Source organism: Camellia sinensis, chromosome 15 (genome assembly GCF_055761805.1).
Source record: "Camellia sinensis isolate YWXY chromosome 15, ASM5576180v1, whole genome shotgun sequence".
Lineage (NCBI taxonomy): Eukaryota > Viridiplantae > Streptophyta > Magnoliopsida > Ericales > Theaceae > Camellia > Camellia sinensis.
Window position 1 is genome coordinate 130394338 of NC_138975.1, and position 24360 is coordinate 130418697.

Consider the following 24360-nt stretch of genomic DNA (forward strand, 5'->3'; position numbering starts at 1 on the left):
CTCTTTACTAATCACTCCCTCGCTAACAATTTCATCCAATCTAATCTACCAAACAAACAAGATCTTAATTTGTTTTTCAAACTTATGCACTGGTGTTGGTCATCCCACTGTTGTTTAGTATTTTCTAATTATTGGTGTTGAATCACCACCTTCAGTAGGCATGAAATTGAATGTGAGCAATGGCTCTTTGTTGATTGGCTTTTGAGCCTTACATGTTGGTCATATGCCTTATTTGTATATGGTTAAACCTTATTTAATTGACTCTAGTCAATGCGGTATCATATTTAAATGTTTTGAATTGTATTTGTACTAGCGTATACTCGTATTTAAGGGTACGGTGTAAATAATAAATTAGTGTGTTTGGTTTAAATTTTTTAGATTTATTTTGAAAATTGAATTTTTTAATTTTCGTGTTTTTTTGTTTTTAGTAAATATTTTTAAAATTTTAAATATTTTTTTTACTTTTTTAGATGCACCTTACTTAGATGTATTTAAAAAGTAAAAAAATTGTGAAAAAATATTTTAAAAAATTAATAAATACATAAAAATACAAAATATGTACGGAATTTTTGTATTTTTTTTTATATTTTTGGTATTTAGTGAATTTTTAAAAGGTTTCTTTCACAAATTTTTTACTTTTTAAGTATATTTATGTTAGGTATGTCTAAAAAGTAAAAAAATTTGCTTAAAATATTAAAAAAATTTGGGAAAAATAAAAAAATACGAAAAACAAGAAAGTAGAATTTTCTGAAAAGAGTTTTTGAAAAACTCTAACTAAGCATGCTAGGATTAAAATATAATTATAATTTCAACACTATTTAAATTTATTTTTTAATTTGATAAAATCGTAAACTATTATAAAATTTTAGAGTTCTCACAAAAAACTCCTCACAAAAATTCATTTTTGCTTATATAATAAATAGCTAGATAAACAGATGTGTCTAGTATACATATAATTTCTACGGGCATACATACAATACTGCTTTTGCTTGTATAATTTTATGGAAATTATATGTATGCTCGTAATGTTTTAGTGTATTACGGGCATACATACATTGTGTGGAAATATGTGCAAAATATATTGAATAAAAAGGAGAAAATAAAAAATAAAAAAAAACAAATAGAGAGAAAAATAAAAACGGGAGAAAATAAAAAAATAAAAATAAAAGAGAGAAGAAGGCGGGATAATGGGATCATAGAATGATGAGTGTGAGAAAAGGAAAAAGTAAGAGAGCGAGAAGCAGGAAAGAAGAAAATGTATATGTGGAACATTTTTTGAAAAATATATCTCAGCCATTATTTTATAATTTGAACAGATCCGAGCCATCCAAATGTCCGAATAAGACAAAAATATGTTGAAAACTCAAAAATCATCCTGCTTTATTAAAATATGTTGAAGATTCATATGAGGTCTAAATTTACGAAGTCTATCAGGTATTTAATATATTTAAAAATAATAATTAATTGTTCAAATTCATTTAATTTGTGGATTAAAAAATTCATTAACATAATCTCCACTACACAGTAAAATCTGACTCCTAATTCTGGGATTGTAGACTTTTCCATATAATATGAATAAAAATATGTGAACAAAGAGGAAAAAATTAAAATTAAAAAAAAAACTAAATAGAGAGAAAAATAAAAATAGGAGAAAAAATAAAAAATAAAAAAGAGAGGAATGTGGGATCATGGGATCATAGAAGGATATGTGAGAAAAAGAAAAAATAAGAGAGAGAAGCGGAAAAATAGAAACTGTACATGTAGGATATTTTTTGAAAAGTATATCTCAGCCGTTGTTTTATAATTTCAATAGATTTGAGCCATTCAAATATCCTAATAGGACAAATGTGTATAGGATAAATTCAAAAATCATTCTATTTTATTATATAGATGTTGAAGATTCATATAAGGTCTAAATTTATGAAGTCTATCAGGTATTTAATATATTTAAAAATAATAATTAATTGTTAAAATTCATTTAATTTGTGGACTAAAAAATTAATTAATTTAATCTCCACACACAGAGTAAAATCTGGCTTCTAATTCTAAGATCGCAGACTTTTCCATATAATATGAATAAAAATAAGTGAAGAAAAATGAGAAAATAGAAAAAATAAACAAATATAGAGAAAAATAAAAATGGGAGAAAATAAAAAAAAAATAAAAAAGAGAGAGGAATGTGGGATCATGGGATCATAGAAGGATTGGTGAGAAATGGAAAAAGTAAGAGAGAAAGAGAAGCAGGAAAATAGAAAATGTACATGTACGATATTTTTTGAAAAATATATCTCAACCGTTGTTTTATAATTTGAATGAATCTGAATCGTTCAAATGTCCAAGTAGGACAAATGTGTGTAGGACAAATTCAAAAACCATCCTGTTTTATTATATAGATGTTGAAGATCCATATGAGGTCTAAATTTATGAAGTCTATCAGGTATTCAATATATTTAAAAATAATAATTAATTGTTCAAATTCATTTAATTTGTGGACTAAAAAATTCATCAATTTAATCTTCACTATACAGAGTAAAATCTGGCTCCTAATTCTGGGATCGCAGACTTTTCCATATAATATGAATAAAAAAAAATGAACAAAAAGGAGAAAATAAAAAAAATTAAACAAATAGAGAGAAAAATAAAAATGAGAGAAAATAATAAAAATAAAAATAAATAAAATAAATAAAAAGAGAGAGGAATGTAAGATCATGGGATCATAAAAGGATGGATGTGAAAAAGAAAAAGTAATAGAGAGAAGTGAGAAAATAAAATATGTACATGTACGATATTTTTTTGAAAATATATCTTAGCTGTTATTTTATAATTTGAATAGATCTGAATTGTCTAAATGTCATAGTAGGACAAATGTGTGTAGGACAAATTCAAAAACCATCCTTCTTTATTATATAGATGCTAAAGATTCATATGAGGTCTAAATTTACGAAGTCTATCAGATATTCAATATATTTAAAAATAATAATTAATTGTTCAAATTTATTTAATTTGTGGATTAAAAAATTCATTAATATAATCTCCACTACACACAATAAAATCTGACTTCTAATTCTAGGATCGCAGGCTTTTCCGTATAATATGAATAAAAATATGTGCACAAAAAGAAGAAAATAAAAAAAAATAAATAAATAGAGAGAAAAATAAAAATAGGAGAAAATAAAAAAATAAAAAAAAATGAGAAAGGTGGGATCATGAAATCATAGAAGGATGGCTTAGAATAGGAAAAAGTAAGAAAAAGAAGCGGGAAAATAGAAAATGTACATGTAGGATATTTTTTGAAAAGTATATCTCAGCCGCTGTTTTATAATTTGAATAGATCTGAACCGTTCAAATGTCCTTGTAGGACAAAATGTGTATAGGATAAATTTAAAAATCATACTACTTTATTATATAGATGTTGAAGATTAATATGAGGTCTAAATTTGTGAAATCAGTCAAGTATTTAATATATTTAAAAATAATAAATAATTGTTCAAATTCATTTAATTTGTGGACTAAAAAATTCATTAATTTAATTTCCATTACACACAGCAAAATCTGGCTCATAATTATGGAATTGCAGACTTTTTCATATAATATGAATAAAAATAAGTCAACAAAAAGAAGAAAATAAAAATATAAACAATTAGAGAGAAAAAAGAAAAATGGGAAAAAATAAAAAATAAATGAAAAGAGAAAGGAATGTGGGATCATGGGATTATAGAAGGAAGAGTGAAAAAAGAAAAAATTAAGAAAGAGAAGCGGAAAAATAGAAAATGTACATGTAGGATATTTTTTAGAAAATATATCTTAGCCAATTGTTTTATAATTTGAATAGATTTGAGCCGTCCAAATGTCCTAGTAGGACAAATGTGTGTAGGACAAATTTAAAAACTATCCGGGTTTATTATATAGATGTTGAATATTCATATGAGTTCTAAATTTATGAAGTCAATTAGGTATTCAATATATTTTAAAAATAATAATTAATTGTTCAAATTTATTTAATTTGTGGACTATAAAATTCATTAATATAATCTCCACTACACATAGTAAGATTTAGCTCCTAATTATGGGATCGCAAACTTTTCCATATAATATGAATACAAATAAGTGAACAAAAATGAGAAAATAAAAATATAAACAATTAGAGATAAAAATAAAAATAGGAGAAAATAAAAAGAAAAAAGAAAATAGAGGAATGTGGGATCATGTGATTGTAGAAGGATGAGTGAAAGAAGGAAAAAGTAAGAGATAAAAGCAGGAAAATAGAAAATGTACATGTAGGTTATTTTTTAGGAAATATATTTAAGTCATTGTTGTATAATTTGAATAAATATAAGTCGTCCAAATGTCCTAACAGGACAAATATGTGTAAAACAAATTCAAAAAATATCGTTCTTTATTATATAGATGTTAAAGATTCATATGAGGTCTAAATTTATGAAGCTTAACAGGTATTGATTATATTTAAAAATTATAATTAATTGATCAAATTCATTTAATTTGTGGAGTAAAAAATTAATTAATATAATCTCCACTATACACAGTTAGGGGTGAAAGAATAACTGGAAGGACCGACCGAACCGACCGAATCGAACGGTTTTCGGTCGGTGTTTTAAGTTTTCAATCGTTCGGTTCGGTTCGGTTCGGTTTATGTTTTTCTGTACATTCGGTTCAATTTACGATTTTTGGTTTTTTGAACCGAACCGAACCGACTTATATGAGGTCTAAATTGTAAGAGATAAAAGCGGGAAAATAGAAAATGTACATGTAGGTTATTTTTTAGGAAATATATTTAAGTCATTGTTGTATAATTTGAATAAATCTGAGTCGTCCAAATGTCCTAACAGGACAAATATGTGTAAAACAAATTCAAAAAATATCCTTCTTTATTATATAGATGTTAAAAATTCATATGAGGTCTAAATTTATGAAGCTTATCAGGTATTGATTATATTTAAAAATTATAATTAATTGATCAAATTCATTTAATTTGTGGAGTAAAAAATTAATTAATATAATCTCCACTATACACAGTTAGGGGTGAAAGAATAACTGGAAGGACCGACCGAACCGACCGAATCGAACGGTTTTCGGTCGGTGTTTTAAGTTTTCAATCGTTCGGTTCGGTTCGGTTCGGTTTATGTTTTTCTGTACATTCGGTTCAATTTACGATTTTTGGTTTTTTGAACCGAACCAAACCGACTTATATAATATTAATAGGCCCAAAATGTGAGGCCCCAAACCTATGTAGGAATGGAAAAGGGGTCACTGCTGCGTTTTTAAGCACAGCAGTGACTGTGGTGCCTTTGTTTGAGGTGTATTATGACTTTATTTTTATGATCCAAGCCGTTGATTTTGTAGGGTTTGTTGAGTACTTCATGCCTACAAAAAATCATATTAATCGAATATCAACAACTATATGATCGATAACCAAAAAAATAAATAATAAGTTTTTCTTTTGAGAAATAGCATAAACAATATGCGATTCGATCATATAGTTATTGATATCCGATTAATATGATTTTTTGTAGACATGAAGTACTCAACAAACCCTACAATATGAATTGTTTAGATCATAAAAATAAAACCATAATACATCTCAAACGGAGGCACCACAGTCACTGCTGTGCTTTGAGCACAGCAGGGACCCCTGTTCCTGTAGGATTTACATGGCCTGAGCCCAAATTGTATGCAAAATGGATAGAAATATAGGCCCAAAACGTGAGGCCCAACAAGGGGGGAAAAAAGGCCGAAAAATCGAAAAAACCGCACCGCACCGTAATAAACTGAATTGCGCCGGTTTATGTCATTTTTCTGGGTGGTTCGGTTCACAAATATGAAAAACCGAAATGATCGGTTCGGTGCAAAACTAGTGAAAAAATCGACCGAACCAAACCGATTTCACCCCTACACACAGTAAAATCTGGCTCCAAATTATGGAATCGCAAACTTTTCCATATAATATGAATAAAAATAAGTGAACAAAAAGGAGAAAACAAAAACATAAACATAAACAATTAGAGAGAAAAATAAAAATTGAAAAAAAATAAAATAAATAAAAAGAAAAGAGAAAGGAATGTGGGATCATGGGATTATAGAAGCGTGAGTAAGAAAAGGAAAAAGTAAGAGAGAGAAGCAGAAAAATAGAAAATGTACATATAGGATATTTTTTAGAAAATATATCTTAGCCATTATTTTATAATTTGAATAGATTTAAGCTGTCCAAAAGTCCTTGTAGGACAAATTCAAAAACCATCCTGCTTTATTATATAGATGTTAAATATTCATATGAGCTCTAAATTTATGAAGTCAATCAGGTATTCAATATATTTTAAAAATAATAATTAATTGTTCAAATTCATTTAATTGGTAGACTATAAAATTCATTAACATAATCTCCACTACACACAGTAAAATCTGGCTCCTAATTATGGAATCGCAGACTTTTCCATATAATGTGAATAAAAATAAGTGAACAAAAAGGAGAAAAGAAAAATATAAACAATTAGAGAGAAAAATAAAAATGGGAGAAAATAAAAAAAATAAAAAGAAAAGGGAGAGGAATGTGGGATCATGAGATTATAGAAGGATGAGTGAGAAAAGGAAAAGTAAGAGGGAGAAGCGGGAAAATAAAAAATGTACATGTAGGATATTTCTTGTAAAATATATCTCAACAATTGTTTTATAATTTGAACAAATCTGAGCCGTCCAAATGTCCTAGTAGAACAAATATGTGTAGGATAAATTCAAAAATCATCCTACTTTATTATATAGATTATCATGTGTTATATATATATAATCATTTAATTGTTGGATAAAAAATTTCATGTAATAGATGTAATATCATAGAATAAATGATGCATTTTCGGAGAGTGGATTTATGGGTTTTAATCCTTAATTATTTCGTTGTTTCATGATTACGTCATATTATTGTCTAGAATTCCTTATTAATTTACCTTATGTATATTCTCACATGTTGTTATAGTTCTAGCCATAATCTCTTGAGCTCAAATCTTGTACATTCAGGACATTTTGTGATCCTCTTTTGTAGACTCCTTCCCAATCCTTTCTCTAGTCCCTTCCCCTATCGCCATTCCATTCCTCACCCTATTCTCTCCTCCACTCTCGTACTTCTGCAATGTACATCCATTACTCTGCCAACTTGAAATCTTATAAGAGAAAGAAGAAGAAGAGGGGATGATGAAGAGAAAGGGGAAAAGAGAATCGAATAAGAGACGATGGGAAAGAGATAGCAGAGGAAGAAAGAGATAGTAACGATGGTAGTGGCTATTAGTAACGGTAGTGGGTGGTGGTGTAGTGGTGTACTAAGGGATTAGATTTTAAGATTTTGTCCAAAATGGTAATTTCCTTGAGGCATACAATCGTAATTTTTTAAAAAAATATTTAACAAATGGCTTGAGGCAGCTTCTATTTTCACACACGTGATTTTGTCTTAATGCACACATTTTTTTTTTGAAAATCAACTCCCGGCATAAAATTATTTAGTTCATAAACCAACTTTCAAACAAAACTAATTGATTAGATTTGATTCAATTGTATCTTTGGTTCGAAATTTGATTTCTAAACAAAAATATTTGGTTTGAAATCAACATCTAAACCAATGAGTTCTATTCAAGAATTTACTTTTGAATAAAAATTTTAAAAATTAAATAGGTAAACTACGATAATATAATGTATAAAAATAGAAACTCTCATAGTTTGAACTATCTCAATTTTAAAGAAAATAAAAAAGAAATTGTCTCAATTTTGCTAAAATCATCGTTAAGAAATTGCATAAAAAGCGTTATCATTTGAAGGCCCAAATACATTTATAATTTCTGGACTAGTTCTTTCATATGGGCTGGCCTGTTCCCACTTCTCTTCAAAATACGGGCATTCTATTTGAATCTAAAAATTATTTTCGTTCAAATTTTAAAATTTAAATTTTTATTATATTTTAATATAAATTTATTAATAAGAATAATATATATTAAACATTAAAATAAAATAAAAAATTATAGTGCACCTTAATTAATTATACGCATTTTTTTATTCAAATCTATTTATCTTCTTTTCTAAATTTTCAATTATTTTCTCTTCTTCTTATTTCTCATTCAAAATTTTCAGTCCACCCCCACCAAAATTCACCATTATCATTAACATTCACTTTGTTTGTTTTTGGTTTTCCAAAAACACATTTCAGAAAATTTTACTTTCTTGTCTTTCGTGTTTTTTTGTTTTATTAAATTTTTTTAATATTTTAAGCAATTTTTTTAATTTTTAGATACACCTAACATAAACATACACATAAAAATTATAATTTTTGTGAAAAAAATCTTTTAAAAATTCATTAAATATGAAAATACAAAAAAAAATACTAGAATTTATATGTTTTTCGTATTTTTATGTATTTATTAATTTTTTAAAATATTTTTTCATATATTTTTTACTTTTTAAAGACATTTAAGTATGCATCTAAAAAAGTAAAAAAATGTTTAAAATTTTAAAAATATGCACTAAAAACAAAAAAAAAAAACAAAAAACAAAAAACTCAATTTTCAAAAAATTTAATCCAAAAAACTCAAATCAAATGTTTTTTATGATGATAGAAGAATGTTTAAACAAAATCAAACATTAGATGAGAGCAGTAACCAAAATAATTTTTTTAAAACAACACATCAAAGAGGAGGTAAGTATTCACATTAATATCAAAGTACAATTATTGATTTCTGTGTTTTTTTTAACATAAAAGTAAATATTTAGTTTGTTTCTCATAATTATTGTTTGGACAGTTAGAACTAAACAATTTCATTTTATTTGGCAATGTACAGACGTACAATTTTTTCGGTTCTGGAAGTCAGAACAAATTTATTTTGTTCAATTTTGAAAGTCCGAACAATAATGATGAAAAATAGGCTGAATATTCGCCGTTCTCCTTCATTGTTCTCCTTTTCCTTCATCGCCATCCTTCGTCGGTGCTGGGTTCTTTGGTCATATTCCTTATATGTACATGAAAAAAAAATTCAATTTTTTTTAATTTGTGTGTACGTCAAAAGGATAATTTGGAAAAAAAAATAACGTGTACTGAGAATGAATTGTAATTTTAAATAATTTAAGAAGGTGTATTAAAAAATTGAAATTACTTAAATAGTTTTTAGGTGTAAATAGAATCCCAAAATGAGTTGAACATGGGCCCAAAACTAAAGTCAAGATGGGCTTAAGTTTGAGTCTAACGATTGGAATTAGAATTTGCCCTTTCTTAACAACTGCTACCATGGGCTTGGTAGATAACTGATAGATAATTATTCGAATTCACTCGTGCTTGATTTGTTAAACATTTGTTTGAGATTGGTTATATTTATAAGTTAAATTTAAATACATTTTAAAATTTATTAAGTTTTCAAATAAAACATAAACAATTTACAAACTAACTCGGTTTGGTTTAGTTATATGTACTATATAAAAAATATTTTAAAAAAAATTACTCAAGTTTTGCTCGTAATTGCTTTGATTAAAATTTGTTTGATACCGGTTTGAAAAATAAACAAATCAAATTTAAACACATTTTAATTTTTTAATCTTTCGAACCAATTTTTAAGAACTTACTACTCACCTTAACTCCATTTATTTACCACTGGAGACCATCTCCAATGGTGTATCAAACTTATCATTAAATTTGAATTTGATGAAAATTGCTTCATTTTTCAGCTCTAACGGCTTCATCAAATCGGTATCAAATTCAAGATTTTACTTTTCTTTCATCAAATTGAGGATCAATGTGTCTTTCATTAAATCACTGTTCATAATCGTTTGATTTTCACCATAGGATGACCACCTAAAGGCAAAAAATTGTGAAAAAATTACACTAACTAGTCAACCCTCCAGTCGTCTGCCAAGTCGACCTCCCGGATGACCACCTCAAGGCAAAAAAGTGTGAACAACTTACACTAGCTAGTCGATCGGCAGGACATCTGCCTGGTCATCTTCCCGGTCGACCAGTGTTCTAATAAAGTTTTAAGAATTTCCGTTGGAACACTTGATATTAAATAAAATTTGTACTCAAATGATAAAAAATTTAATGCACCGTTAAAGATGCTCTTAGTCACTTGATTATGCCATATGATGTAAGGCTACATTGAAGTTTGTAGCTTGATGAATGGAGAGTCTTGCCTGTAGCAAGATTTTAATTTTAGTGAATTGAAGGGAGTTCTAATAAACTAAACTTCGTTGAATTTTAATTATTAAAGGAGAATCACAAAGTGCTATTTTGGAAAGTAAGAAAAAATTGACTTTTTAATAGTTTTTTTTGTGGTTTTTTTGTAATTTTTTTGTGTAAAAAAGTTAAAAAGCTGAAATACTAATTTTTTTAACAAGTTCTCAAATTGCCCCTAAGTAACAATTGCAACGGGTGATGTAATTGTACATATCAAAGTTAAAAGGAGCTTTTGGCCAATGCCACTTAGGTGAGAGTTGAACCCTCAATCTCTTGTACATGAGAGCAATGTTTTGAAAACTAGACTAGTGAGCGAACCGAAAAAGAGACTGGATGGACGGGTCACCGGTTCAACAATCGGGTCAAAACAGTTGAATCGTGACACCATAATTAAAAAATATAATTATAAATAAATAAATAAAAATATATATAAATACTCAAATAACAATAAAAATTGTTGCATAGTATTTATTAATAATATTTAATAAAATCATAACTGATAAGAAAAAGTCACTTGTTTTAAAGAAATTAAACTTTTTTAGCATTCCCTCCGAACAAATTGATTGAATGATAGATTTAATTTTGGAGGGAAATAAAATTTTCAACTCTCCCTTCAATCAATATGATTCACATAATTTGATTGAATTTCACATAAAATTTTGTAGGTTCTTTTTTAAAATCTTTTTCTATAAATAGTAATAGACTTTCATAATCTCTTCAAATTCTCAATGAGACTCCTCCTTATGAGAGGAGACTCTTGAAGTAAGAATTTTTAGTCAAAATTTTGAAATATATATAAAAAAGAAAAGAAAAGAAGAAAAAAAAGAAGGTAAAGACAAAATTAAAAAAAAAAAAAAAGGACCGACCCTCAAAACCCGGTCTGGGTAACCGGTTTGACCACCGGGTTTGTCGGTTTTTCAATTTAACACCGGTTTTGTCCTTAATCCAGATTTAGAGGGTTTTTCGGATCGGAATAAGGTCCAATTCTCGGTCCAACTAGTCCGACCTGCCAGTCTGATTTAAATTTCTAAACAATACATAAGAGATGGGTCACACTTGGAGTTACAACTTATAAACTTAATTCAAATTCAAAATTCTTAAATACTCTCTGAGTCAAAGTTATATTCAAATTAGCTAGTTCAACTCAAATATTTCAAATTTAATTCGATTCATGTGATTTACAAGCACACCCTAACATGCTTGTGAGATAGTGGGATGCACCTATTACATGAAAATATCACTTATTTATTATTTCTTAAGGCTTATTTTGACAACTAAAAAAAAGTTAATTAATTAATTTATTTGTTTATTTAGATTACATTATTTTCCTTTTCTTTTTTACATGTTTTTAAAAAAAACGAAAAAATGACTTTTTTCCTATTTTTCAAAATAGGCTTAAGTTTTGTTTAAATTATAAATTTGTGAAAAAAAATAATTAGTATATATATTTTTTAAATAAGCTAAATTTATTTATTTTAATTGACTTTTTTCCTAATTTTCAGAATAGGCCTAAGTTTTGTTTAAATTATAAATTTGTGAAAAAAAATAATTAGTATCTATATTTTTGAAATAAGCTAAATAGGATATTATTCTTTTCATTGGAAGATTTTAGTAAATATTTTTCGTCTTATTTAAATATTTTTAGTTTCTAATTTTTTAGACTGAAATAATTATAAAAGAAATTAATTTTAATTTCCCTAATAAGGGTGAAAAAAATTAACTAAGCATTCGTTTGACATGTAAAATTTTGGGGGATAAAAGGCTATTTTAGTTATAAAAAGATAAAATAAATTAAAAATTAATAAGATAAAATATTACATCTAAATTATAATTATTTTATTTTTTTCTCTCATAAAATCAAAAAAACCAAAAAATCTATCTCAAATGAGACTTTTTATCCCTAAAAATAATTAAAAAGCCAAAAAACTTAAAAACAAAGGATTTTTGGTGAAAAGCCCCTCTCATTAGGCCTATTTTGTGTGAAACCCACAAAATAAAACAATGACCCCAAAAGTCCCTTAATTAAAAAAATATTATGAATTGACTGAAATGTCCTTCCATATAAGTGGGGAAATATAAAACAATTCCACCGTTTCTCTCCCCCTCACTCTGTTTCATCGATTGACAACCCTCTTCTGAATATCCCCATTCGAAAACCCTAGCATCGATTGAAAACCCTTCTCTAAGTCTCATTACTCTCGTTCTCTAGAGCTGCTTTGTCTTTCTACCCCTGGAACGTTACAGGTTCGTCGCTTGCGCTCAAATCGAACTCCGCATTACGCTTTACTTTCTCTCTTGGACACACATTTTGCAGGTATTTTTTCCTCTTTCTGCTAGTTTTTCGATATTATGAAGTCTATATGGGTTTGTTCTCATTTTGCGAGTGGTGTATGAGATTACGTTGGCATAGTATGTGGTGGGATTGTAAGGCAGCTAAGGATTTTTTTTTTTTTTTTTTCATTCTTGCATTAGGGTGAGTAGAGTTTGGGATTTTGGGTTACACTAAGGATCATTTGTTCTAAAATTTTTATCACTATCTTAAAATACTTTAAATTACTAAATTATGTGAGAATGTTAAGGTTTAAAAATTTTGAAAACTAATTTAGGTATTTCAGAATGGTGTATGTAGTTTTGCTTTAATTTCGTTGCTTTGATTTCTGTAGTGTTTTGGTCCTGCAATTTCAATGCTTTCAATTTCACTTGCTTCATGAATTTTTCAGAGTAAAATTTTACTTCCAACCAGAGTAAAATTTTACTTACAATGAGAGTAAAGCATTACTTATAAACAGAGTAAAATTTTACTTTAACGCTAGCCTTTGCTCATTACATAAATGTGCATATCAATTTGTATATATATATATATATATGTATCTATTTGTGTATGTGAATGTAATTGTAGTTTCGTCATTTCTCTGATTTCGGTTTGAATGTGAATTGTACATGTAAATTTCAAAACTGTGTTGCGTATAGTCAAAATTGAGACAAAGTTTTCTTGATTCTTGGTTCTATAAATTGTGTATGTGTTTTTGGTTTATTTCCTAGGGTATATTGTTCAGAGTAAAATTTTACTTTCAATAAAAGTAAAGTTTTACTGCCAAACAGAGTAAAACTTTACTGTCTCATTACAATGCTTGTGCATTTTCTTTGGTGCTTATTTGTTTTGTCACTTTGTTGTTTAAAGTAAAATGTCACACTGTTGATATAGAGAAACTTTTTACTGTTTTAAAATGGTTGTTACAAGAAGCAAATGTGGTGGTGATGATGATGATGATTTTGAAGTTCCATCAATGGTTATACAAAAGAAGAAAGTCCCTAAAAAAAAAACGCAAAAGTAGTAAAGAAGTTCAATCCAATGCTAGTGATGATGAAGGCTGTAATGAAAGCAATCCAATGTCTTCAACAACAAAACCTTCGAAGTTGAATATTGTACATGGAGTACGGGAGAGAGAGAACTATGTGAAACAATATATGTCAAATATTGTTTCATTGATAAACCTAACGCGAGACACGAGGTTCACTGAAAGACACATTACTACCCTCAAGAGAACACCTTTTGGGATGTTGTTTAAATCTTTTTGGAAGAAAGAAGATGTGGTGTTAAAGAAGTTCAATAAAGTTGATGATAATGTCATGAATGTGGTCAAATCTTATGACTTTCATGCAAAGGGATTTAAGCTTGGGGGGAAAACGTGTAACATACGGGACAATGACGTTACTTTGATTTTTGAGATAAAATCGAGAACAAAAAAAGTAGACGTCTCATATGGAAGTAAACAAGAATCAGCTTTTGTGCAGAGAAAGTTTCGTAATATGTCAAGAATATCCGTAAAGAGTTTGTGAGAGACATTAGGAGATGCATTGGAAGGCACAACGACAGTTGATGTTGAGGATGTTGCCCGAATAATATGTTTATTTGTTGTGGCAACTTTGCTATTACCAATAACTGCTCTAACAGTTGGAAATGATGAATTCATATGGATGGTTGACTGCAGTTGCATCCACGTTGACTACTTCAATCCACTCTTCATTAGGAAGTCCTGAAAATGTAACTAGTTGTGTACTTTTTCTTTTGGTAAGTAAATTGAACTATTCGAAATGTTATACAATCTATCTTTAGAGAATTAACTAATTTCGATTTTTTATTTTATAGTATTGGTTATGCAAGCATACTACCATCATTCAACCTCAAGAAAAAAATTTGTGTCCAAGGCTCCTTCGATGGGACTTCTCAACGTTGAGGAAAATGCTAATGAAGAGGTCATTGCAAATACTAAAGCCAGAAGAGGTATCATATTTCCAAACTCAGCCTTACTGGTTCACTTTGCTTAAAATTATACTTACTTAATAAAATCTTACTCTTGAACAGAGTAAAAGTTTACTTAAAATTGAAGTAAAAGTTTACTTACAATCAGAGTACACTTTTATTTTGAAACAGAGTAAAATTTTACTTACTCTTGAACAGAGTAAAAGTTTACTTACAATCAGAGTAAACTTTTACTTTGAAATAGAGTAAAATTTTACTTACTTTTGAACAGAGTAAAAGTTTACTTACAATCAGAGTAAACTTGTACTTTGAAACAGAGTAAAATTTTACTTACTTTTGAACAGAGTAAAAGTTTACTTTAAATCAGAGTAAACTTTTAGTTACAATCAAAGTAAAATTTACTTTGATACAGAGTAAACTTTTACTTACTCATGAACAAAGTAAAAGTTTACTTATTATCAGAGTAAAAATTTACTTACAATCAGAGTAAACTTTTATTTACAATCATAGTAAAATTTTACTTATTCTTGAACAGAGTAAAAGTTTACTTTAAATCAAGGTAAAAGTTTACTTACAATCAGAGTAAATTTTTACTTATTCTTGAACAAAGTAAAAATTTACTTAAAATTAGAGTAAAAGTTTACTTACAATCAGAGTAAACTTTTACTTCGAAACAGAGTAAAATTTTACTCTGGTGGTTAAAGTTTGCTTCATTGCTGACTTCTTTTCTTTTTCTATTTTTGAAATGTAGGTAAATCACGATGAACTAAAGCCCATTTCTAGAAAAGAAATGGATCTCATTTGCAATGATGAGGAAGAAGATGCATTGGACATAGAGAAAAATTTGGAGACTAAAGAAGACGAAGATCATGTAGCTGAAGCTTTAGAAGATGATCAACCTTTGAAGGACCTCATTGATCTTGGGAAATTAGAATGAGTTCAAAAAGAAAACAAGAGGCTGAAAAGTGAGAATATGGAATTGGTTGAAGAACTGAAGAAAATGAGGCAAACAATGCAAAAAATACAAGAGGATCAAGAGGTAAAAACAAAAGAAATGATGCAAAAAGATGAGCAACACAGAGAAAGAAATAAAGAAACTGAGAAAGGATTTTGAAGTACTCGAATCTAAAAATAAATAGTTGGTTGAATAGATTGAAGAAAATGCAGTTCATGCGGCTACCCTAGCTTTTACTTCTAAAGAAATGCCATATGCTAAAGGAGTAGAACAAGAGTACAACTTTGGGATTCAAACTACATTGAAAGAAACACCCATAATCATAGAGCCATTGCAAACATCCATGGTCAAGAAAATCAAAATCAAGGCGATGAAGAAAAAAGAGATGTCTGATTTTGAATGTGAGCTAAGAGAGGCAAAAAAAAAAAAAAAAAAAAAAAAAAAAAAAAAAAAAAAAAAAAAAAACCATAAAACAAGCAATTGAAGTGATATCAAATGAAGTGATTTGTGTTGACAACTTGCCTCTAAATCAACCAAAGCCAGTTGAAAGGGGTTTTGTTTTCAGATAAGGCTGCAATATGCAAATTGCTTGATGAGAATGATAAGTGTCTACTGAACAAGATTTACAATTTGGAAACCACAGAGTAAGACTATTTTAATTTTATCAAACAACAGATTTTTACTGTTATCAAACTGCAATGTGTTAATCAACATTTTTTTTACCTTATGACTAGTGTAATCATATGGTCCGGTACAGGAAATGGAGTGTATGTTACATTGCATGATGTGGATGCAATTCTGAGAGATGGTGATACTGCAAATAATGTAAGTGGCCATACAATTTTCAATGACTAGTGTTCACTTCAATAACTAAAAATAGTTCATTTTATTAACATATATTTAATTGATTTTTGTTTTTGTAGGTCATTGACAGCTTTGTAGAAATGCTTCAGATTGAGCAACAAGCAAAGAAGCCAGAAAAATAATAAGTCATTCTTTTTCTCAAGCCTTTGTTGGGTAAGCCATCAATTTGTATTTAATTTGAATTGATAAAATTTTACTGTGGTTTATTGCAACATTGTACTATATTTTAGAGTTAATTTTTACTATTTGATTTGCCAAAGATTGACAACTCATGCATTGTGTCACCAACACAATTTGAGACATGACACTCTTATATGCTTAAATGCAGTCACTAGTGAAATGAGGTTATGGAGATTTGAGAAATCATTTAATTGACGAAGTGCTTGAGCAAGATTTGAGTAGATACAGATGCCTTCAATTTTGCATGAACTCCAATGGGAACAAAAAGAAAGAAAAACCCTATCACTGGACACTTCTTGTATTTGACACTGAATTTGATGAGTGGAGACATTACAATTCTTTAAGGTCAAGAGACAGTAGAGAAGATCCTTACCTTAAGGATGCAAAAAATATTGTAAGTGCTTTGCATCATATTAACAGTAATTTTTTGCTGTGTTTTATTCTTGAATTTAATCATGGCCAAACAATTATGCAATGATGTTAGATAACATATGTGGAGAACAAGTTGGCCAACAAAACGAAGAGAGGTAAAAGAAAGTTTACAAACTTGATTTCGGTGAAAGATAGTCCACAACAACGCCCAATATCGTAAGTATTTCACGCTACTACTACATGCTTGAATTGGTAGTTTTCAAATTTGACTAAATCTAATAAGATATTGATTTTTATTAATAGTGTTGATTGCGGAATTATTGTATGTTATATCATGTGCCAAATCATAAGAGATGAGCCTATTGCAAATTCTATGGAAGATGACGAAATTAACAATTTCCGAGCGTCAATAGTGCATCAATTTTTGAATGATTATCCAAAAGCATGGACTGAGGAACAATTCAACCTAAAAAAAAATGGGCAAGAGCTAAGACCTCAAGGATGATAATGTGGACAACTTTTGAGGAACTACTGTGAATGATGTATGTAATTTCGATTTTTGTAAATGAAAGAATGGTGAAAAAGTAATTGTAAGTAAAAGAATACTAAAAGAGTATTAGATAATACATGCTATATAGCGATCCCGGTTATCCCTTTACTGTTCTGTTGTATTCCGGACTTAGTTCCGTGAAGCTGGTAGTGGTATTTATCTTGTTGTGTCCTTTAATTCCATATGATTGAGTTTTAGGATGTTTTGAACAGGGTTGTTACAGGTTGGTTAGGCCTTGGTTTCAATTCCTTGTTGTTCAGTTTTTAGGCGTTCCGCTCGAGCGGGCCTTCTTGCGCTCGAGCGGGTATTGCACACCTCCAGTATTTCGGGTTCCTGCAAAACTTCTGTAGATGTGATTTCTGCGCTCGAGCGGGTTTGTTTACGCTCGAGCGGTGGCGCTCGAGCGGGTCGTTTGGCGCTCGAGCGGGTAGTACTTTCTGGGTGTAAGTTCTGGGAGGTAGAAATCTGCGCTCGAGCGGACTGGTTTTCGCGCTCGAGCGGAAGCGCTTTATTCCTGTGTCTTGGCGCTCGAGCGGGCCTTATTGCGCTCAAGCGTGTCCAGATTTTGTTCTTGGCGCTTGAGCGTCGTGTTCTCCGCTCGAGCGGGTCATACGTATATGAGTTATCCGCTGGGTGATTTCAAATCACTTTTTACTTTTCTTTTTCTCTCCTACTTTTTCTAGAAACCCTTTTTGAGAGTCTCTCTCTCTAGATACTCCCTTCTTTCTAGGGTTTGATCTAGTTAGAGTGTCCTCCTTCTCTTCGGCCTTTGTAAAAGTTGTGTTAATCGTCGAGGGCGTCATTTTAATCTGAAAATTTCAGAATTTGGTGCATTTTGGTTTTGGCCTTCGTCTCCATTGGAGCTCAAACTTTGAGGTAGGGATAACCTACTCCTTTCTATGAACTTTGTCTTTAAATTTTGGTATTTTGAGATGATAGGGTTGGTTTGGTAATTTGGTAAAAGTTTGGGGCTCTTGTGTAAATTTGCAAAGGTTGGGGTTTTAGCTAAACAAAGTCTAGATGCATGTTTGGCATGGAAAAAGTGAAATTAATGTTAAAACATTAATGGAAATGGAACCTAAGGGTTGTAATGTTAATTATGGAAAATGCCCTAATTACATTGATTGACTAATTGGTATAATTAGTTGTTGGAAATGAGGAATTGAGGCCTCGTTTGGGAACAGACTAATTTAGTAACTTTTTGGCTATTTGGCTAAAAAGGTAGGTAAAAAAAACTTATATGTTTGGGATGACTTTTTGGCTAATTACGAAAAGATGTGCAAAAAGTAGAGAGAAAAGGGAATCTTTGACTTTTTGGTATGAGTTGTTGGTTTTTTGGCTAAAATGGTAACTTTTTGGCTTTTTGGCTAAAAAGGTAAGTCCCCAAACGGGGCCTGAATTGAGAATGTGAGAATTGAAAAGGGAAGGGGCTAAAGGGTGTAGTTGGATTATTTATCGCTCACCTAGTTGAAATGTTGATTATATATCCATTGTTGCATTTATTTTCTGTATAGAAATAACTGCTTTGGGCTATCGGTGGAGGATAGTCGTGATTGTTGTAGACAATGCATGATGATTAGGCAAACTGAAACTAATCACTGGAATGTGTCATTGAGATTGACGATTAAAAGAATACATTAAATTTATGTATTGTGTGATGATGTGTATAATTGTTGTTTATATGCATTGTGTTGTGTTGGAGGAGATAGGGGATGTACTCCACGGTTTAGGGGGAGATAGGGGATGGACCTCTAAACCGGATATGTTGGGAGGAGATAGGGGATGGACTCCATAGATAGAGCTCATATGCTTATCTATTAATGTGTTGACAGAGCTCATATGTTTGTCATTGGAAGTGTGATAGTGCTCATATGCATATCCGTGGAAGTGATGATATAGCTTGTACGCTTATCTGTTGTTGTGTGATATAGCTAGTATGCTTATCTAATATGAAATGGGAAGTGTTTGATATGAGTTTCTGTCTCATATGAGTTGTTTGGCCAGGTTCTGAGCCATGGTTGAAAAATTGAGAATTTAAAGGAACTGGAAAAATGAATTGTAAAATGGACTTGCATGTCAGGAAATTGTAAAGTGTGATAAGAGAAAGTATCAGTGCTGGCCATCTATCAACTGCTAATCGTTTAGTCATTGTTCATATTTGGTTTAGTATATTTCTACTGGGTTGTGGCTCACCCTATATGGGAATATCATTTTCAGGTACAGGTAGCATGCCACCTCCAAGGACATAGCTTGGGAGGCTAGAGGCGGGCACACTTTTGTCGTTTTATTTTTGTTGTGTTACATGTAAATTCAAGCCAAGGGCTTAATGTGTAAATGAGTTAGTACTCTTTTGTTGTAACCAAGTGTTCACTTGGAAAGCTGTAAGCCTTTAGGGCATTTGCTTTTGTCGTTAACATATAATACCTTTTGTAATGAAACTCTGATGAATAGAAGAATATTATTCTTTATTATCAATGCATGTCTTTATTGATGGGTTTAATGTTGTTATTTTGAGGGCGTTACATGCTACGTCTATTATTCTAGTAAATTTTATTGTGATTCGGTGATTAATACATTATTAGAGCATGATATTGTTTTGACTAGAAATGAACGTTGTTATGGATAGAATACAATGATACATGTTATACTTGTGTATCTTTGATGATATATGTAGTTGTGTTGTTAGATTATTTTTGCACAAAGATTGCATGATGATCATTAGGGGAGTTTGTGTATTGTGGTAAATTTTGGTGTAGGTTGGAAATTTTTTCTAAAGGGCTAACATATTGTCTGAAATAAAGTAAAATTTTACTCTGCATATAAGTAGAGTAAAATTTTACGTTACTCTGAAATATAAGTAAATTGTTACACTCTGAATCTAAAAGTAATATGTTACTCTGCATAAAAGTAAAATTTTACTTTGAAATAAGAGTAAAATGTTACAAAAAGATTCTAAAAGTAAAATTTTACTCTGCATAAAAGTAAAATTTTACTTTGAAATAAGAATAACAAAAGTAAAATTTTACTCTGTATAGAGTGTAACATTTTACTCTTATTCAGAGTAAAATTTTACTTTGAAAAATGAGTAAAATGTTAGACTCTGCATAAAAGTAAAATTTTACTCTGAAAAACGAATAAAATGTTAGACTCTAAATCTAAAGGTAAAATATTACTCTGCACAAAAGTAAAATTTTACCCTCTATAAAAGTAAAATTTTACTCTAAAATAAGGTAAAATTTTAATCTAAAAGTAACATTTTACTTCGAAATAAAGTTAAATTTTACTGTAAAATCACAGGCTTATCACACTCATAGACAACCATTCAACAACATAGTAAATTTGTACTTTGAAATGCAGTAAAGTTTTACTTTCATGTGAATGAAGGCAATGTTTGACTCTAGAAAAAGTAAAATTTTACTCTGCAATAAAGTAAAAGTTTATTCTGAAATACTGAAAAATGTTACTTTGAAAGCACAACCACTTCAAGCCTTCACACCCACTGAACAAACTCCATTATAAGTTCATTTACATGAAACTTTAACCACATTAAAAAAATATATTAAAATGTCAAACTCAACCACAAAGCAAATCAGAAACTTGAACAGACAACCATTTAAAAACATAGTAAAAAATGTCTTTTATTGCAATATCTCCTTACAAATCTAGTCTAAAATACTATATTTAATTATTGCTATGAACTATTTATTGCAGAAGAACTGTATTATTTTCATACTTTTATTACAAAATCAATAATGTCTTTCACAGCAATGTCTCCTTGCAAGTCTTCCTATTAAGACCGTACTTCTCGCATCTATCACACTGTACTCGTCTTATCTTCTCACCCCTAGATGGAATCTTATTCTTCATTGGCCTACCAGGTGGCTTCTTACAAATTGGATGAAGGACAACAAGATCATTCATAGCTACAAGAGGTTTCTTAATAGTGGGCATTGGATAAACGGACTTAGCATAGCAAGCTTTGAACTTGCTAGTGTAATAAAATGGTTCCACATGTGCATACAAATCACCTCCGCTCTTTTGGATAGCGGTCGCCGCGTGAGCACAAAGAAATCCATTCAATTGCCATTGGTAACATGAGCAAGTTCTATTTAAGAGGTCAACGCTAACCGATGGCCGGGATTGAATCTCAAAAACATGATCACTTGAACGACTAACCAACCAAGTTCTTCCATTTTTAAGAGCATTTACTAATGTTGAATCCATCTCCGGACAAAGCAATGTATTCCATTTCTTAGCGTGTTCTCTCATTCTCGATATCAAATCCATGATCTTCAACCTAATTGAACCAATCATCTTCGTAGTGGGCAAATGACAAGCTTGACGGATCCATGAATTGAAAGACTCTGCCACATTCGAGTGCATTTCACTATATTTTTGTTCTTTAAAATATGCATTAGTCCATTTGTCATAGGGCAAATTGGATAGAAACTTACAAACGATCCCTTTTCCCTCATCTTGTAATTCTTTCAAGCACTAATTAAAACATCCCACTATCGGAGCATAAGCACATGAAGAAAACAAAAAAACTATTATACTCCTGAAAGTATTGCTGAAACTTGGACCGGAGAACCTATCCCTCAAATTGGCCTTTAAGTGTTGGAGACAAAAATAATGGTAAGCAATAGGTAAAACCTTAGGTAAAGCCTCAAAAAGTCTTGCGTTCCAATCAGATATGAAGGTAATTGGTCTTTCATCCAACAATATATTCAACAAATGCATAAAAGACCATTCCCAACTGTCTGTAGTCTCCGTATCGACAATTGCCATTGCAAGAGGGAAAAAACCTGAAAAATAACATTTTACAATTAGTAAGTATATTAAACGAAAAAGACAAATATAGTAGATTTTTACTCTAATAATGAAAAGGGACTGTCTAATTTATTATAACAAATATGCAATGATTGCGCGATGCTCCTCAAGAATTACTCTGTTTGCCTTGTTGGGAACTGTTTTGTTTCACCCTATCATTGCTTTCAACCAAAAGTGTATTTTTTGCAATTTATTGGAGCCTTACCGACCTAGAATACGACTCAGTCGAGCCCCAAATAAATTCAATCATACCTTGTTTTCTTCCAGAAATCTTTTTTTGTTTTTTTTTGTTTTGTGCCTGAGGTGAAACAGTGTAGACAGGGTATTCCTAGCCATTTTTGTCTCTTCTACCATTCTCTATCATAAAAAATACTCAAGAGAGGAGTGAACTCGGTTCCCAAACCATCTATGGTTGCAAGTTGATTTGCAAGATGATTTTGGACACGATAGGATAAAGATTAATAAATGCAATGCATAACAACCACCCCTCCCTCCTATCATGAAGTGAATTCAAGAAGAGAAATAGAGACGCTTCAAGGTTTATCAAAATATCATGAATTGATGTAAGTGTAACATGTTACTCTAAGAATAAGTAACTTGTTACTTTTGAATAAACTATAGTAATATCTACCTTGATCCCCATCCTTCGCTGTAGGTGTTAACAAGGTGCCCTTATATTTCCCTTTAGAAAAGTTCCATCGATAAACAATAAAGGACTACAATGCCTAAACCCTTGAATGGAAGCATTAAATGCAACAAAAAACCTCTTGAACCGTCCACTTTGATGGTTATAGTCAAGTCGCAAATAGCTACCAGGATTTGTGCTCATCACAATATCCATATACCATCGAATCTCATCATAAGACATAGAGAAATCTCCAAAAGTAGTAGTCCTAGCTTTCTCAACTCCCAACCAAGCGTGATTGTACGTAATGGTGAGCCCGTATTGATTTGTAAATTGATGCACAACATCAATTGGACGAGTTTGGGGATTCCCATGACCTTCATTAGCAATCAAACTTGCAACCAAATTTGAACTCATCCTTGAGTTTTTAGAAGTACGAACTGCAGCTCCACAAGTATGCTCATCATGTAGAGTCCTAATGTAGAAAAAAACATTAGCACTTTCTAGAAATGCATGTACTTGCCATAAACAAGCTTTGGACTCCTACATTGAACATACAGCAGTGACCCGGCACTTCTCATTCTCCACATACACAAACTCAAATCCTATCTCAATGGCATATTTACATAATGCAATCCGAAAATCCTTTGCACCTCCAATAAATCTTTGACCTACATGAGTAATTCCATTCACCCATCCACAAGACAACAAAGTCCTTTCTTTATGTTGACAAAACATAAGGAGTAAATCCATTTCATCATCAGTAATGTTGGATCCACTAGCGTCCCCTGATTCTCTAACTCCATGTTTTTCATTTGAAATACCCATTTCAGTAATAGTTATATCAACCCGGTCAACACCGAGGAGATAAACAAGCGACAACATATTTTGAAAATCAGAATCATCATCAATCATGCATTGCGAATGTCCAGGCAAATAGTACGATAACAGTATGCAACCATTACTATCAAACTTCTTCAATTTACAACTTAAGAAATCAGTTAAATCCTTCAACGTGTAGTTTGACACAACCTTGAACACAATGGTACGATCACCATACTTGCATAACAACATAAGATGTGGAACCATTTTACAAATCTGCAATAAATTAACAGTAAAATTTTACTGTCACTATCAAAGTAAAATTTTACTGTCACTATCAAAGTAAAATTTTACTGTCACTACAAGTCCAAAAGTCAATTTGTATTTTGTTTGAATTGATAAAATTTTATTGTGGTTTAGTGTAACATTGTACTATATTTTAGAGTTAATTTTTACTATTTGGTTTGCCAAAGATTGACAACTCATATAGTGTGTCACCAACACAACTTGAGACTTGAATCTAAAAGTAAAATTTTACTCTGCATAAAAGTAAAATTTTACTTTGAAATAAGAGTAAAATGTTACAAAAAGAATCTAAACGTAAAATTTTACTCTGCATAAAAGTAAAATTTTACTCTGTATAAAAGTAAAATTTTACTCTGAAATAAGAATAAAATGTTACACT